This window comes from Chrysochloris asiatica, unplaced genomic scaffold (genome assembly GCF_000296735.1).
Source record: "Chrysochloris asiatica unplaced genomic scaffold, ChrAsi1.0 scaffold00055, whole genome shotgun sequence".
Taxonomy (NCBI): Eukaryota; Metazoa; Chordata; class Mammalia; order Afrosoricida; family Chrysochloridae; genus Chrysochloris; species Chrysochloris asiatica.
Window position 1 is genome coordinate 6,111,264 of NW_006408573.1, and position 15,875 is coordinate 6,127,138.

Here is a 15,875-nt window from a genome sequence, read left to right on the forward strand (position 1 = left end):
GTTCTCCCATGTAAACTATCATATAATTCACAATAAAACATTAAAAAAAAAAAGATTCTGTAATCACAGGCATAGAGACTAGGGTTTGCAGCATATCACAAAATGGAGAAATTTGGCTTTGTTGCTGTTAAGTGCCATTGAGTCGGTTCTGACTCGTAGTGACCCTGTCTGTATAGGGTTTCTGAGGAGAGGTTGGTAAGCTTGAATTATCGACTTAGCGGTTCAAACCGACCTTAAGGGTCCAGTTCTTATCTTACATCGACACAGCAGGACTAAGGCCATAATAAATAATTTGCTGCCCTGCAGAAGGGGAAAGCAGCCACCAATCTCACCTGTCTTTAGGGTTTAAATTTCCTTCTCCATTCTTTTCATGCCCTGAATGCCCTTGGCAACTGGAAGAAGCTTTTGTTCAGTGATTCTACAATGTGATGCCCAGACCTGCAAGTATCACCTGGAGACTTGTTAGAAATGCAGATGCTCATGCATCACCCCAATATGTGGACTCTGTCAGGGCCCTCCAGGTGATTCTGATGTAACGGTCAATTTAGAGACACTGGGCTAAGTGATATAGAAGTTTAGTGTAGGCCAACTCTGACCTGTGTGTGGACTTCTAAATTCAGTCTACCTCTGGACTAGTGCTGATTGTTAGTGAATGTTTGTACCCTAAACAAAGTAGCACCAGCCTGTGAAGCACTTGTGAACACTTTTTAGTGTTTGAGTCCAGAAAGAATTTGTAACCTCCCCCCTTGTTTTTTGTTTCATCAAGGACATAGTAATTAACAAAACTATTTGTTACAAACGCAAATATATTTAAAAGTTTATGACTTATAATCATTGCTCAATTATTTTTTACTCTTAAAAGCCAAACAAACAAAACTTCACTGCTATGGTTCTGACTCATAGCAACCCTATTTTTCACCATGGAGGTATTGGATATGATATTGAGGCTGTAGCTCAAAATGCACTGCCTACAAAGCAGTCATAATTTAAATGGGAATGGAGGAAAGAAAGAGACATAGGAAAGGGAAGTGGGGGGGATTAATAATCCCATCTTGGTTAATCATCTTTATCCTCTGTGATTGCTGTGAGCGGATGTGCTCTTGCTTCTACAAATGTTAATAATTCATGGCTGGGTCATGCCACAGGGAGGCCTTAAATCTGGTCTCTCAACAGATTAAATACAACGTCTGCCATCACTAAGGCCAGGAGAGATGAGAGATGGCCTTGTTGTTTTTATTCATTAGCCTGATTTTCTCTCCTCCTCTCCCCAGCTCCTCTCATTTGCCTTACTTTGTGTATCTTTTTGTCTGCTTCTCTACCTCTCCCCTTGCTCCCCCTCCCTCCATCCACCTGGAGTGCTGGGGATCTTGGGTCTGCTGTTAATGACATTAGATTTTACTTTTTTCTTAGCTGCTAGCAACAACAGATGCCATGAGAGAAAGCAAGAGTAGCAGAAGTATTTCCTTGGAAATGTCTAAATCAGTCTGTAAATTTGAAGAATGCATTAAAATGTGCAGCCTGAGTTTTAGAAATAATTTGAAATGACTTCTCTGTGCTTTGAAGAGTAACCCTATTGTATTGTTGTTGTTAAGTGCCATTGAGTCGCTTCTGACTCATGGCAACCCTGTATAGGGTTTCTGAGGAGCAGTTGGTGGGTTTGAACTTCCAACCTTGTGGTTCACAGTCCAGGCAGCTGAAGATATGCAGTGTTGTTGGATTAGTGTCCTATAGAATTAGTGACATTTTCCTACTTTATAGAATAGGGAATTGAGGCACTAGGAGTAAATGGTTTATGCAGTCTACCTAGAACTCATTTCATTTGACTGTAATCTTTCCACTAGAATTAATTACCGCTCGATTTTAGAAACCATATGTAGGTAGCCTTAAGGGCACTTCACCAAATTAGGTACTGCTTGGTAGCGTAGTGGTTATGATTTGGGTTGCGAACCTCAAGGTGAGCAGTTCAAAACTACCAGCTGTTCCTCAGGACAAAGATGAGCCTTTCTGCTCCCATAAAGATTTACAGTCTTGGAAACCCTATAAAGGCTTGCTGTGAGTCAGAACCGACTCCACGGTACTTAACAACAACAACATACACTGGTAGCACCACAGGAACACGTAACCAGATTAAATGTAAATGTAGACTTGCCAAGAAGTGTCATAGTCTGCAAAGGCAGTCTGCTGTCATTTTGACACTTACTTCCGTAGTGCCGGAGACTCTGTTAGTACCATAGGTAGTTCCACCATCACCTGCCACCTTATTGTACTTTCAGTATTTGATGCTTATCTGAAGAGTTGTGGTTGTTAAGTGCCATCAGGTCATTGTGACCCTTTCTAGGGTTTCCGAGGAGTGGCTGGTGGGTTTGAACCTCTGACCTTGGCAGTTCAAACTGACCCTGTGATGCCCAGATATTGCCTTAAAAATGTAAGATAGCAAAGTAGTGAAAGTGGAAATGTTTTTGCCTCCTCAGTAGCTTGCTGGAGAACTTGGTGGTAAGAAGCATGGTAATATTATTGGACCATTGTTTTATAACTGTTTCTATCTGTGTCACAGCTGGAAGACTGGTATGGGGCAGGAAAGGAGTTTGAAATTAGCCTAGTCTTTAAAAAAATATTTCAGAGTTGTAAATCCTTGTGAGCCTGTTGTAGAGAAGTGAAGGGTACTGTGCAAACTGTATTCACCTCTTCATTTGCTGTGGCATAGTGAGTTAAAGTTCTTGGCTTCTAACCAAAAGGTCAGTGGTTCAATCTGCCAATGGCTCCATGGGAGAAATATTGGCAGTCTGTTTGCCCAAAGATTACAGCCCTGTGGGCAGTTTTCTGTCCCAGAGGGTCACTAAGAGTTGGGATCGACTCAGTGACAATGGGTTTGGTGTGCCGAATTTTATTTATTGCTTTTAGAAATGCCATATTCAGTTTTATAATATAGAGTAATGAGACAGTTGAATCCTGCCTACAATGTGCTTCTTAGAAAAATTTCAGAAACTTTTATTTTATGTATGTCAGTAGATATGAAGTTCTGAGCAGATAATGAAATATATAGTTGATTTTTGCTTTTTTTATTCATTGAGGCTTGGATAATTTTAGTAATTCTTTTCTTTCTTTTGAGAAGTTCTATGTTTTTAAATCTGTTTCTGACCATCATCAGTGTTTTCCAGCTAATAGCAGAAAACTAACAAGTATGTGTGCAGCAAAAATTACATGAAAATTAAGGTTTTAGTGTTTTGTTTTTCTTCAAAATAATCAAATTATGATAGGTTCTGCTTTAATAAGCAAACCCAAACTCTGAAAATCTGAATTTGTAAAAGAAATCTTGGGGTGATGTCTAGCTTTAGTTTCCTTCAAACAACAGCTTTTCTGCTGAATCTAAAATAGAATTTGTTTTAAAGGATTCTATTTACAATTAACCTGGCAAGAAATACATCTGTTGTGTAAAGTACATTGGTAGCAGGAATTAGCAAGCTAGAAGCTAGTTTTGCAACCACCATCATTCCCTGTGCAGTAACTTAAACTTCTGTGAAGTCAGATTCAGCAGAAAGAAGACAGAAACACAAATCCCAGCAGCCTCTCTCAGGCTAGTGCCCCATGAGTGCGTGCAAGGAGCGCTTTGTGAGACAGAGCTTGCAACCCAGTCCAGGCTGAAGGCCCCTGTTGCTTGTGATCTTGGTCAGATTGGGGTTGTCTGTGCCTTTATTTTTTAAATGTGTGCCACTGGGAAGCAGATTATTCCTGATATTTTATGGCTATGAATCTGAGTCATGCTTTATTATTTCATTAATTTTTTATTGAGATAGAAAGAAGTATACTTTATTCTGCAAGTTCCTGCCAAAAGCATCATTGGTATGATAAGCACTGTCTGCTAACCAAAGGTCAGCAGTTCAAATCCATCAGCTGCTCTTTGGAAACCCACCCTATACAGGGTTGCTATGAGTCAGAACTGACTCAATGACAATTTGCAACAACAACAATCCAAATACTGAGGCCTGATAACTGTTGAGAGAGACACATACAGAGACTGGAAGTGAAGTGTCTTCATTCTGAGTTTCTGAAAACTGCAGCTAGTGGTTCTGGAGGACTATTTGAGGAGCAACACCCCTCCCTCATCCAGTCTTTGCCTACTCCATTAGTAACTGCTATTACTGAGAATTATTTACTGAGACATCCCTGGATAGTCTACATTAATTACTCACCTACTAGGTGAAAGGTTAGCAATTTGAACCTACCCAAAGGCAACTCAGAAGTAAAGCCTGGTGACCTGCTTCAGAAAGGTCACAGCTTTGAAAACCCTATGGAGCAGTTCTATTCTACACACATGGATGGGGTCATCATGAGTCAGAATTGACTCAGAGGCAACTAAAAACAGTTATTGAAAGCATATTTAAAGTGGAAATCTTACTTCCAAAGTTCCTTTCACCCCTAGGTGTTAAGTTCCTGACCAACTCTCACCCGTGTTCCCACACATTTTGGTATGTTGTAGAATGAAAGGCAGAGCCCCGCTCTTGGGCAGCAGGAACCAACTCGCCTGTTTCTTCCAATGCCAGTTTGTGACTGTGGAGAGAGCTTTCTGTTTTCTGTTGTTTCTTGATCTCTGGGTAGACCAGCATGTTTGCATACGAACAACAAAGAATGAATCTTATTTATTGCTAAGTAAAAACTAGCAGAAAACCATCTCCTTTTTACTACCTAAAATGTTGCTAAAGATTATTTCATCTTTGTGTATGATAAATTTTCGGATTGCTTTTTCATTCTCTGATTTGTGAGGACACATCAGCTGTGAATGCCACATCACTGACTTTGAGCCAGGACTTTTTAATTTTCCCTGAACTTCCTTGGCTCTGGATGTAATTGAGAAAGGAAGCCGACTTTGGGGCATGAAGACTGTCAAGAATGATGCTTAGTCACAGAGAGAGAAGTGTTTAGAGCTTCTGTACCTCTTTGCATGTTGGCCAAGAACCTCCTCAGCATCCGTCTTATTACCCAGGGCTGGAATCCTCCCAGGGAGCTGACAAGAGTTGAAACAACAGACAACAGCAAAAGTAATATTTAGCTTTCTTTTAAGTAGTTGCCAGCATATATCTAGGTGGGGGTTGATGAGCACTAATAAAGATCAATGACATAGTTTCATTGAGTACCCATTAAGGACAGCACTATGGTAGACACTGAAGAAAATTAGAATAAATGTAAGTTCTGGATACTACCCTCAGTGTCTTCTACTTGGACAATGAGGGCTATCGCTCCTGTAGTGGGGTTTAAATGTCCAAGAGAGGGTAAGTGATTGAGTAAATCTCATGGGAATGTTGTGAGATTCTGAGTGTCCGGGGAGCTCAGAGGAGTGAATTCTGGGATAGTCGAGGAAGATTACTTGGAACAGATGGGACTTATGTAGGTCTTGAATGGTGCAATGTGTTTAGAGTAGTGAAGAGAGGGAGGGATGTGAGAGTAATAATAACCTGACCAAAGGAGTTGTGTGCTAAGAAGTGAGATCTGTCAGGAAGGGAGGATCAGATGTGGAAGGACTGATTGCCAAGCAGCATCTAGCTGGTGGGTGCTGTGTTGAAAGTCTTAGAACAGATTAGTGTCTGAGAAGGAAAGAGGGAAGGTGTGGTAGTGTTGGTTTAGACAGTGGGAAGATATCTGTGGGATGTTGTTTAGAGGCAATTGTAATGATCCAATTACAAGGGGATGAGGTCTACGACCAGGGTGTTGGCTAAAACCCCCATCATCTCATCTGGTTACTTTGAGATATTTAGATTGAGGAAGAGGGAGAGCTGAGCTGGTTTAGGATTTGTTCTTAGCATAAAGAAGATATTCTCTTTATTTGCTTGCTGGCAGTACTGGAGAGGGAAAATGTCTCACTAGGTGACTCAATGACTTGGTTTTTTAAAAAAAGCAATTAAAAGGGGGTTTTCTCATTCCCCTCTAGTGAACTCATATGTCTCCCTCAGGAAAAGACTTTAACCATCAATGAAATGGTTTGACTTTAACCACACTTGGGTCTTTGGATTCTTTTTTTCTTGCCCCTTCTAACCCCAGGCGTAGATTCCTATTGCTGCATATCCACTGTGCTGCAATACAGTTTTTATTTGATCAGAAACAAAAGGGTTTGCTTCTTGCACTGGTTCAGAGTGAGGTCTCTGAGGATTGTCTTTTGTTCAGTAATTGGAGCATAAGCTGAACCTGGTTAATTTCAAAGCTACCCTGACACACACTTTCCCTGTGCAGTTTTGGAGCTGTCCATGGTACATATTTGGGATGTGGAACAAAAAACTTGAATTGTTGACTGTTAGCTGCAGCTACTGTGACATCTGCTGTGGCACTGAGTAGCACTGTTGGTACGCTTAATTTTAAGTTAGGATAAGAAACAAAACTAGAATGCTCTTCAGCTTTACAGAGCTTGTTAACACATGTACCTCCTAGTTATGCATTTGGTGCTGTCACAGTGAATAAAACAAAGGAAATCCTGAATTGATTCTTATGGTGGTAACCTAAGTTCTTTCATTGTTATTCAGTGTTCAGACATCACTTGTTTGTTTCATTTTTAATTATTTTATCATACAGCAGAAGCCTCTGATGGCAGTGGGATTTTATTTGTTCTTTTCCCCTCCCTGGAACATCTTAGTCTGGGTATTTAAAAACAAAACAGAAACACAGTTCTGATCTAAGACATGTAAGTTAATCATATTGGTCCCTTTTTTATTGAAGTAGTGAAGTCTGTAACTTGATTGTGCTTCCTGAAATATGAAAAGGACAACAGTAGAGGAATAGGAATCTTTTAAGTAGTCTAATCTAGATGTGAAATAACTAAGTTAATGTTTTTATAAAAATGCATTTTGAAGTTGGCAAATATCATGTTCTTGATGGTCTTCAGCATAGGTGCTGGTTTTGCAGCTCACAGATTACAGCCTTAGGGTTTGCGGTTTCTGTTGTTGAAAATGGAATGGTCTGTTTGTTGATTTTTTTTTTTTTTGCTTGTGCAGTCTGCACCGTGATGGTGGCCCTGCCACCTGACTGGCCTGGCTTTAATCATCTGGGGCCTGGCTCCTTGCATGGCTTCTTCTGTGCTTTCTTAACAAGCTATCCTGTAAATGCACAGTTGTTTGCTGCATTGGATTTCCTTTAGTGACAATGAAAAACACATGTTAGTATTTTAATTTCATCTTAAATTTCCTGGGTATACACTTAAACACTGAGAATAAAACCCCTTTCTGAGGAGCACTTTAAAAAACCATGTGGCAAAAGGAGAATATTCATTACTTACACATCACATATTTCCCCCTAAATGTTCTACAGAGAAGTGACAGTTGAGCTCAGCATATGTTAATAAAGGGTCTGCATTTTCTGTGTCACTGACAGTTTCATTGGCTGTATATTCCTGAAATGCAAATAACCTCTGTTCTGTTCAAAGCTATAATTAATCTGAATAGTTATTTAAACAGTATCAAAATCTTTTAACTAGTAAGAGGCCAAACATGGTGATTTTACTGTTCTGGTTGAAGGACAGTGAAATTGACAAGGGCACAGTGCTCTGAGGTGCTTGTGGCTGTTGGAGCTACAGTAGTACATTCTGTAAGACTAAAATGGCAGAATCTGCCTGCTACTGTATAAGATCTTTTAACTCCCATTTATTTTAGCATCGTGGCATGTGCAAATTCCTGCTGCTCAGTTAAGGGACCAGCTTCACAACTGGTGCTACAATCTGTGGCCATAGCACTGCATCACAATGCAGCAAATGCATTTTCCACATTAACCAAACATGACAGCTGAAGTGATTATTAACCCTGCAAGATGTCGGAAGTCATCAGAAATTCACATCAGAGTAATTGCAGTGGCTTGGGTTGGGGGGAAAAGTATCATAGCATTCCTTGCCTACATGTTGTCTCTCCCCCCTCTTTAAATCTTAACTTGGTACATTCCGTTAACAATAAAATACCCTCTGTAACCTATAAACTCTTACTCCCATCAGTTTTGTGCTTTCAAACTGACGGCTGACTTCTCTGAATTTGTGTTCAGCCACTCTAATGAGGATGCTCTGCCCCGGGGGCTGCAGAGCTTCGTTTTTAAGGGCATCCTGTGATCTCATTGTCTAATTGGACTCTAGTGCTTCAGTCAGATCAGCACTTGCAGGGTTGGGTCTTTTTGTTTTTTTTTTTTGTTTTCTTTTCCTGTTGTGTCTGTTTGTCTGTCTGTCTGCCTGTCTGTTTCTCTCTTAGTCCAGGCAGTTTGGGGTGGGCAAAACTTGAGCTCTGATTCTTACGGAGCTCATCCCCCATAGAAGGTGTGGAAGAGCTGCTGTGACTGGCAACATCGCCTGAGGTGTAACTCCTGGAATTTGAGGTAGGATTGCCTGTGTTTTGTAAAGAAATTAAGGTAAACACACCCTGGTAAATAGAGTGACAGTATGGCAGCGTTTGCTGAAATTTTTGAGATAAATCTGGAAGCAGTGAACTCATTAGATAGAATTCATTTGATTCTCCTGAGAACTGTTCAGACTTAGATGCCTTGCCATTGTAAGATTTAAAGAATAAAATTTGTTGGGTGGGGCAGAGGTGTTTGCTTAAAGTCTTTTGTGGACTTCATCTTTAAGTAATAAGTAGTGTGGATTGTCTGTAAGACTGCTAAAAAGATGCATATGAAGTGCCGAACCCTTGCGTGAGGTGAAATATTAAAATTGAATATCTTTGCTGAAATCAGATCCTTCGTTGGGATTTTAGGTGAGTGTGTGTAAAGGATGTCTTACCAAGGGAGTCAGTCATTTATATTTGGTGGTTAGAAAACAAGTATTACTGCAGATATCTATAGTTATCTCATAGGAACTATTTTAATGTAAGGCTTTCAATGAGAAGAATTAAATAGTAGCACTAAAGATATGGCTGCTTTAACTATTATCAAATGTTGACAATTTAAATTAAGATACTTTATTTATTTCTTAAATTCAGCCTCAAAAGAATATGATGAGTCCTTGAAGTATATTTCAAATTTTTGGTTTAAAGAATGTGATTTGTGTAAGTGGAATGAAAACTTCCTAAGTTGTATAGTCGTGTTCTGGAGGATAATAAAATAAGAACTATTGCCTGTAATACTTTTAATATATTGATATCAGAGAATAACTGATTTTAATTCATTGTTAGAACACCAGCTTGTTTCTTGTAGTCCCTTAAAAGCAACTAAAAAGCCAATGCGGCATAGCTTTTTGTCCCAAGGAATGAATTTGTATCATGGGACGTGTAGGGGTTGGACTTCTTTCTGAAGCATGGACTTAGAAATTGCTCACCTAGTTGAGGATTTAGCTGGCTTCAGAGGTGTGGGACTTTCTTTACTCTGCTTAACAATAGGAAGGTTGCCGAGCTGTCCAGTGGAGGGCATGGGGAGAGCTGCTCAGGGAAGGCAGAGGCACTGTGAGAATTTGGCTTTGGAGGTCTGGATTTATCCACAACTAAGATTCCTTGAAAACTCAGACCCAGTGCAGCATTGCTAAGAATTGATTTCTGAGCTGAGACAATGAGCTGTGGTTTGCATTTTATAAAGATGGAGGAAACCTCTAACACTGACCCTCTATGGGAGATGGCTCAATTACCCATGCCTTGGTATAGTGGCAAATTATTTTCCTTTGTCTGAAGTGGGTGGATGCCAGCGCCTTCATCAGAGCTCCTTAGTTTAATGTATGGAAAATGTCTCAGCCACCATTTTTAACAATTAGCTGTATCATGGTTGAGGTGAGCTAGTTCTGAAGGCAGCTGCAGGGCCACTTCATTTACATTACGCTCTAGCACGAGAGCTTTGTTACTGTAAAACTAGGAAAATGAAATTGCATATTGCAGAGAGTTCTCTGAAAAGGTGGAGAACATTCCCAGAAGGAAAATGGAATCCTTTTGTCTACAGTAAGTATTTCTCATACTCATATAGCAGTGAGAGGTTAAAATTTGCCTTCAGTTGAATGAGCAGTATAGCTTTAAAATGAATGCTGCCAATATTAAAGGAGTAACTGAAGTTCTTGGGGGACTACTATTGTTATTAGTATTCTTAATGTATTTCTCAGAAACCAAACATGATATATAGTTGAAATACAGGTCTTATGTTTCATTTGTAAATAATTTTAACACATGCATGTAAGTATTTATTACTAATTTAAGTTAATAAGAAGTATGAATTTTACCACTAGTCAAGAGTGGAAATGTGAGTTGAAAGAAAAAAAATCAAAATGTGATATATTTAAGAGTTTACCGTCTCTCTACTGTCTTTCACAAGCAGCATGCTTTCTGTTCCTGAAGTGAATTGCTGGATTTTTCGTCTAAAGAAAACCTTCTATATTAATTATCTGTGTTAGCTGATTAAAATGTATAAGGGAAAATGTTTTTAAAAACCCAAGATTTTGTCCTAAAAGATCAAATAGATTGAGGCTTTCACTTATCTCCTGGGGATGATTTTTAGTGCCTTATGCTTAATTAATAGTTGTGACTTCAAAGCTACTTGTGCAAAACTCTTATTTGTGATAGAGTCAAGAATCATGATTCTTAAAATTGGATTTGACTCGGCTGACTCCTTTGTTCCTTTATGCTGTTACTTAGAGGAAACAAGTGGATTTCAACTTTTTTTTGTGTTTATCTTTTGAAAGATACTTAACCCTGAAGAATTGTTAGCAAGTTATTTTAACAATAAAAGATACGATACCATGAAGATTTTGCTCAAGATGTGTTAGTAACTGTTTTAGTAGTTAAAATGTCCACAGAATTGGGTATCTGAGAATCCTTGTAACTTGATATCAAATCTATAAAGCCCACTGCATTTTCCAGGTTTTATTGTGGTAACTGTGTTCAATTCAGCTATCAAATGCTTTTTTTCTCTAATAGATGTTTAGAACTAGAGAAGAGGCAGATTTTGATATTAACCTTCTCATTGAAATAGAAAGATGTAGTTGTACTTAGACCTGATTAGAATCCCAGAAAGATTCCTTAAATTTCTGTGTAACAAATACTAACTTGCAGCATTAATAACCTAGGTCACAATGTAATTCTTCCAGCCTTTGAAGTAAAGCATTTAATATATTAATTGTTTAGATACATGATCAAATACACAGGGTTTCTTTTCCTTTGATTTTTATAGGGCTTGTACTTTGAAATAAAACAGTTTTAGGGCAGCATGTTACAATTCAGCTTTAACTGCAACTGTGCTTGCATAAAATGTATAGTTGGATGGCATGAAGGGTGGCACAGTGCCTTCCTTTGAAAATTTTAAAGTGTAACTTGGTTAAAGATTCTTTTTGGTTTTATAATAAGCTACATACTGGCTTGCTCTGAGGTGCTCTGAGGGGTGAGGATGGTAGAGACCCAGTTACTTCCCATTACCACCATCATCTGACTCAAGTTTGGCTGCTGGAAAGAGACTGTCCTTTTCTGGTACTTGTAGGGAATTCCTGAATCTCTTCAGTCTAGAAGCTACTAAATTTTCAAGATAAAGAGTCTTGTGGGTTGTTCTTTTTGATACAAAAATGGATTTAGATGAAACCTTTGATTGTTCTGACAGCGTGGTACTGTAGAGAGGCATTCTGTGCCACTAAGATGGCAGTGAAGAAGGAGTAAAATGGCGTCACCAAGAACACTGTGATAAGAGGTGGACCACACAAGTTCTTTTCCTTCAATCAACTTGGAAGACACCATTAACACCACTGTACCAATTTATAGTGACCTTTATTCTGTGAGAAGATAGGAAATTTGAGATTTTCTTGAAGTCAAGTTAACACTTCTATCTAGGTAGCTTCCAAATGTTGCTTTTAAGAAATTGATGGTAAATATGGAGAGAGTACAATTCTTACTAGATAATTTGTATACGCACCTCAGAAATTACTTTTAAGAAATTGATGGTAAATATGGAGAGCGTACAATTCTTACTGGATAATTTGTATACGCACCTCTGAAATTACTTGCTTTGTGCATCTTTTTTTTTTTTTTTTTTTAATGTAGGAATTTAACGCCTTCTAATATAAAATGGATTTCCAGAAGATGGAGGAGCGAGTATATGCTTCTTTTGATGGCAGGATGAACCTAGCATTCCCATGAAGATATGTTATTTGTCTTTGCTGCTGTGGGCATTCTAGCTCATTCTGGGTTTTGCTTGTTTTATATAGAGAGTTTTATATAAAGGGTATAGATCTAGGCTGCCTTCAAAAACAAGACTTCTTGTACTTCTTTTGTGCTTGAAGGTAATAGATTACCTTGGCAGTGATTGATAGTCATAGTTGTGATGGCAATGCCCACTTCTCACTGTGTTGGAATTTCTGGAGCTGCAGGTGGCTCATGTAGTTAAGTCAGCAAGGTTGACTGCATCTCAATAACTCCTTCAAGGTCATCCATCTTGAAAGAAGCTGATGTTGCCTTAAATCCAGACCACTTGATTCCTAATCTTTGCTGTGTGTTGGACTTCAGTCTGCATTTGATTCCATTTCTATCTCTTTGTGAACTTGCTGGTGACTGACAGATCTTATAGACTGAGCTTTCTACAAAGTCTACTTTTGCTTTAGTAAAACTCACAGAGAGGTTCTTAGCCAGCTATGCCAGAAATGACTTATTGCGCTGTATTTGGAGTCTTCCTGTGACTTTGTTGTAGATGAAATGCATTTATAAATTTATTTATAAACAAATCTTTAAAAACAAGTTCTGTCCTATAAGTCAAGCTTTTAGGTTGAATATGTAGGCTCCACATGGAGGATGGAGTGGACTAGATCCTGGCATTTTGACATATCTTCTTAGCAGGTCACTCCTGTAACTGTCAGTGTGGTGGATCTCACAGTGCAGGGTCAGCCCTTCTTCTCCGGGTACGGGGGCTCCTTGTCCATTTTGAGTAATTGGTACGTGAAAGCTGGACTTGGCCTCTTGCCTCCACGTTGCTTGCTTGCCACTCCAGCCAGCACTGTTCCCTGTGTTCTGTAGCTGTGGTCACAGTGGTGAGAGGTGTGTGCTGCAGTGTTCCCTTACCGCCAGAATGTCTCCAGGCTTAATGATGGCTTTGGAGAGTGTGAGAAATCACAAGTGTGGGCAGCAAGGGATGAGTGCTCAAACAGTGCCACCTGAAACTGCGTGCCTTCATAAAAGCAAAAGTCTCTTGTTTGCTTTTGTGGCTCCCAAATAAATGCATTTTTTGAAAGAGAATTCTGATTAAGAAGAAAACTGCAGCAAAGCCCAGGCTCCCTTGTCTGTGACAACTGTGATGATTGACGCTCCAATCCCATCAGCAGAAGCATTGCTGCAGAGCAGGAGGAGCTGTGATTTTCAACTGCAGTGTAAATGACTGACACTGTGGACCAGCAGGGAATTAAGAGGAGTCCTGGTCCCAGAACATCGGAGTCACTAAGTAGGCATAATCCCAAGGCTGGCAGAGTGGCTCAACTCCCACCTGTCTGTCTTGGAGACATACACCCTCTGCTTGCTGTTTCTTCTCTCAGCCCCCAAACCTTGCTTTGTTTCCTGATTCCAAACACTAGACCTGACAAAAGCCAGGCTCTTTGTTTTATTAGAATACAGGGTGACTTTAATGAGGTGGGTGTGGGGGCAGTGGTACAGGATACCGGCCACAATAAAGGCCATTATTGATGTATTTTCATTTTCTACTGCAGTGCGGTTTTAGTACCCAAAGTTCCTTGGATGAAGACTGTTCCCTGAAGACATAAGAAAACATTTTTATTGTCACTTAATGTATCCTCCTTGTCTTCTCATTGCCTTATAGTACCTATAGGATTAATGTTTTGTAGATGATTTTATTCATACCTTTGGGTGAGGAGAGGGTTTGCTGGCTGCTTTCTGAAGCCAGACATACTTTTGCATAGTGTTATAGTCCATTTGCGAAGTCAGGTTGAAAAAGTTTTCTCTTAGAATCCTCCCTTTTTTTGTGTCTCTGAAGATCAGCCCTAGCAAGTGTGCTGGCTAGTTGGTTTGGTTGGGGGTCGGGGTGGTGGTGGAAATAAGATGCTTAGAGTTGTTGCCCTTGGTTTCTCCTCCAGGACCACTCAGCAGTCTGAAGGCCTGCTGTCCTCTGTCCCTCTCCTAGCTCCACCCCAGGGAGTAGCAGAGGATGGCGCAGGCCCTGCCACTGCAGCGGGGCACACTGCTACGTCACGTGGGCTCTGGCTGTCGTTCTGGAAGAGTTGAGGTATCATCGCTGAGCCAGTCACCTCCTGTCTACTAGCTGCCTTCTCACTAGCTGAGGAAAGTTGCTCACACAACCCAGTAAAGGTCATTGCAGTCCTTTACTGCTGGTCTTGGAAGAATTCTGCTGAAAACCGTTTTTTCTAAGTAGTGTTTGAATGGCCATCATTTATGGTTTTAGTCATCATATTATGTACTTCATTAATATTGCTCCCCATCGAACCCCACCAAGAGTCTCCAGAACCTTTAAAACACTGAGCTGGACAGATTGTTTTCTTTTCCAGGATGGCCAGAGAGAGGGGATGCAGGTAAGAATGTCCTGGGCTCCCTAAAAGGTCCACAACTGGCTTTGCAGCTATAGCTTGGAGAAGATTTAAATGGCCCTCATAGGGATGCAGCCCTTAACTTGGGCCTGCTTCTCCCAAGTGTAGGTACCTAACGTGCTGAGCAAACCCAGCCTGAAGTCTTGGTGTAGAAAAAAGAGGCATTTGAAAGTTCTGTGCCCATTGTGTTGGCGAGAGAGGTGTGTACAGCACCTCACACCATAGGAGCAACCATGCCCCTGTTTAATTGATGACTTTCCCCACAACTTTTCCTTCTGGGTTCTGGTGAGCCTCATCTCTTATTTCCTTTACCCAATGCAAAAAATATTGGAAATTGAGTTTTTCTTGTATGGCAGTTTTTTTCCCTCCCTTTTCTTCATCTTTTCCTCCTCCCCTTGCTTCTTCTAATTCATCTTTTTTATTATTATTATTATTGGGGAGGGATCCACCAAAGGCAATTAGGAGGTATTAGTGACTCTCCTGAAAGCCTTGTGATTTTCCCAGAAGACATAGGTACAAACAGAATTGTACCATGACTGTTGGCATGCTCCTGAAGAGACTAGGCCTAATAGTGGGACCCTTGGAGTGGGCACTGCCCAGAGCTGGGTACTCTTGTGTTTATAGTCTCCTTATCACATTGTCTTTAACTTGTGAGAATTTGTAGAGTGAGTCTTGGTGGAGAGAGGAAAAAGTAATTTGTCTTGCCTCAGTAGGCCCAAATCTAGCCCTTCATTGCACCACTCTCTGTGTAGACCAATAGCAGAAACTATGTACAAAATGGGAACTGGAAGCTGGCTGTGGTAGGTGACCTGGTGCCAGGGTTTGCCACCGTGGCTCCAGAGCTGCTGAGCCTGCAAATGGCGGAACTCCACAGTCACTCTTGCAGTGTCTGCTGCCACCTGCTGAACTGGAACAACTCGGCTTTTGCATAAATACACAGTGAGAAATCCAAATATACTACAGTTGGCGATGTCAGCTCTGCTTTCTGCAGGGGTGTTTGTGAAGACGTATGCATGTATGTGTGGATATATTTTGTATATTTATATATATTATGTACACACACACACATATATAAACACACATTATTTTTAATGCAGTCTGTGAGCAAAGGATTCTAAGTATTGAAGTTTTTATAGAGAACAAGCAGTGGGACTTACTCAAAGTCTCTGAGTTGTAGAATAAATAAAGCTCTCAGACTTGCTAGTTAGTCTTTTTCTTGCAGAAAGCGATTCAGACTTTCCTGGGCCTTTTCTGCTGACATTTTATGTATTTTCATTTTATTGGATTAAATCTTGGCCCAATAAAATAGCCAAGCGTGCTCTAAAATCACATGAAAATTTCTCAATTAAAAAAATCATTCCTGTTTGTCTTTTGGGTTTTATCAGTACTGAAAAATCTCCTTGCATTTGAAAAATTC

General features: G+C 40.0%; 1 protein-coding gene across 3 annotated transcripts in view; it reads left to right on the forward strand.

The window, feature by feature from the left end:
• The window catches only part of NUP93 (nucleoporin 93kDa), a 133,229-nt gene that overhangs the window by 68,955 nt on the left and 48,399 nt on the right, over positions 1-15,875 (forward strand). Inside the window, exon 1 of one of the 3 annotated variants that reach the window (XM_006863546.1) lies at positions 9,468-9,878. The exons of the other annotated variants lie outside the window; for them this stretch is intronic. The gene's annotated coding sequence lies outside the window, so the exon portion shown is untranslated. Of the gene's footprint in view, positions 1-9,467; positions 9,879-15,875 lie in introns of those variants that run through there. 3 annotated transcript variants of the gene reach the window in all.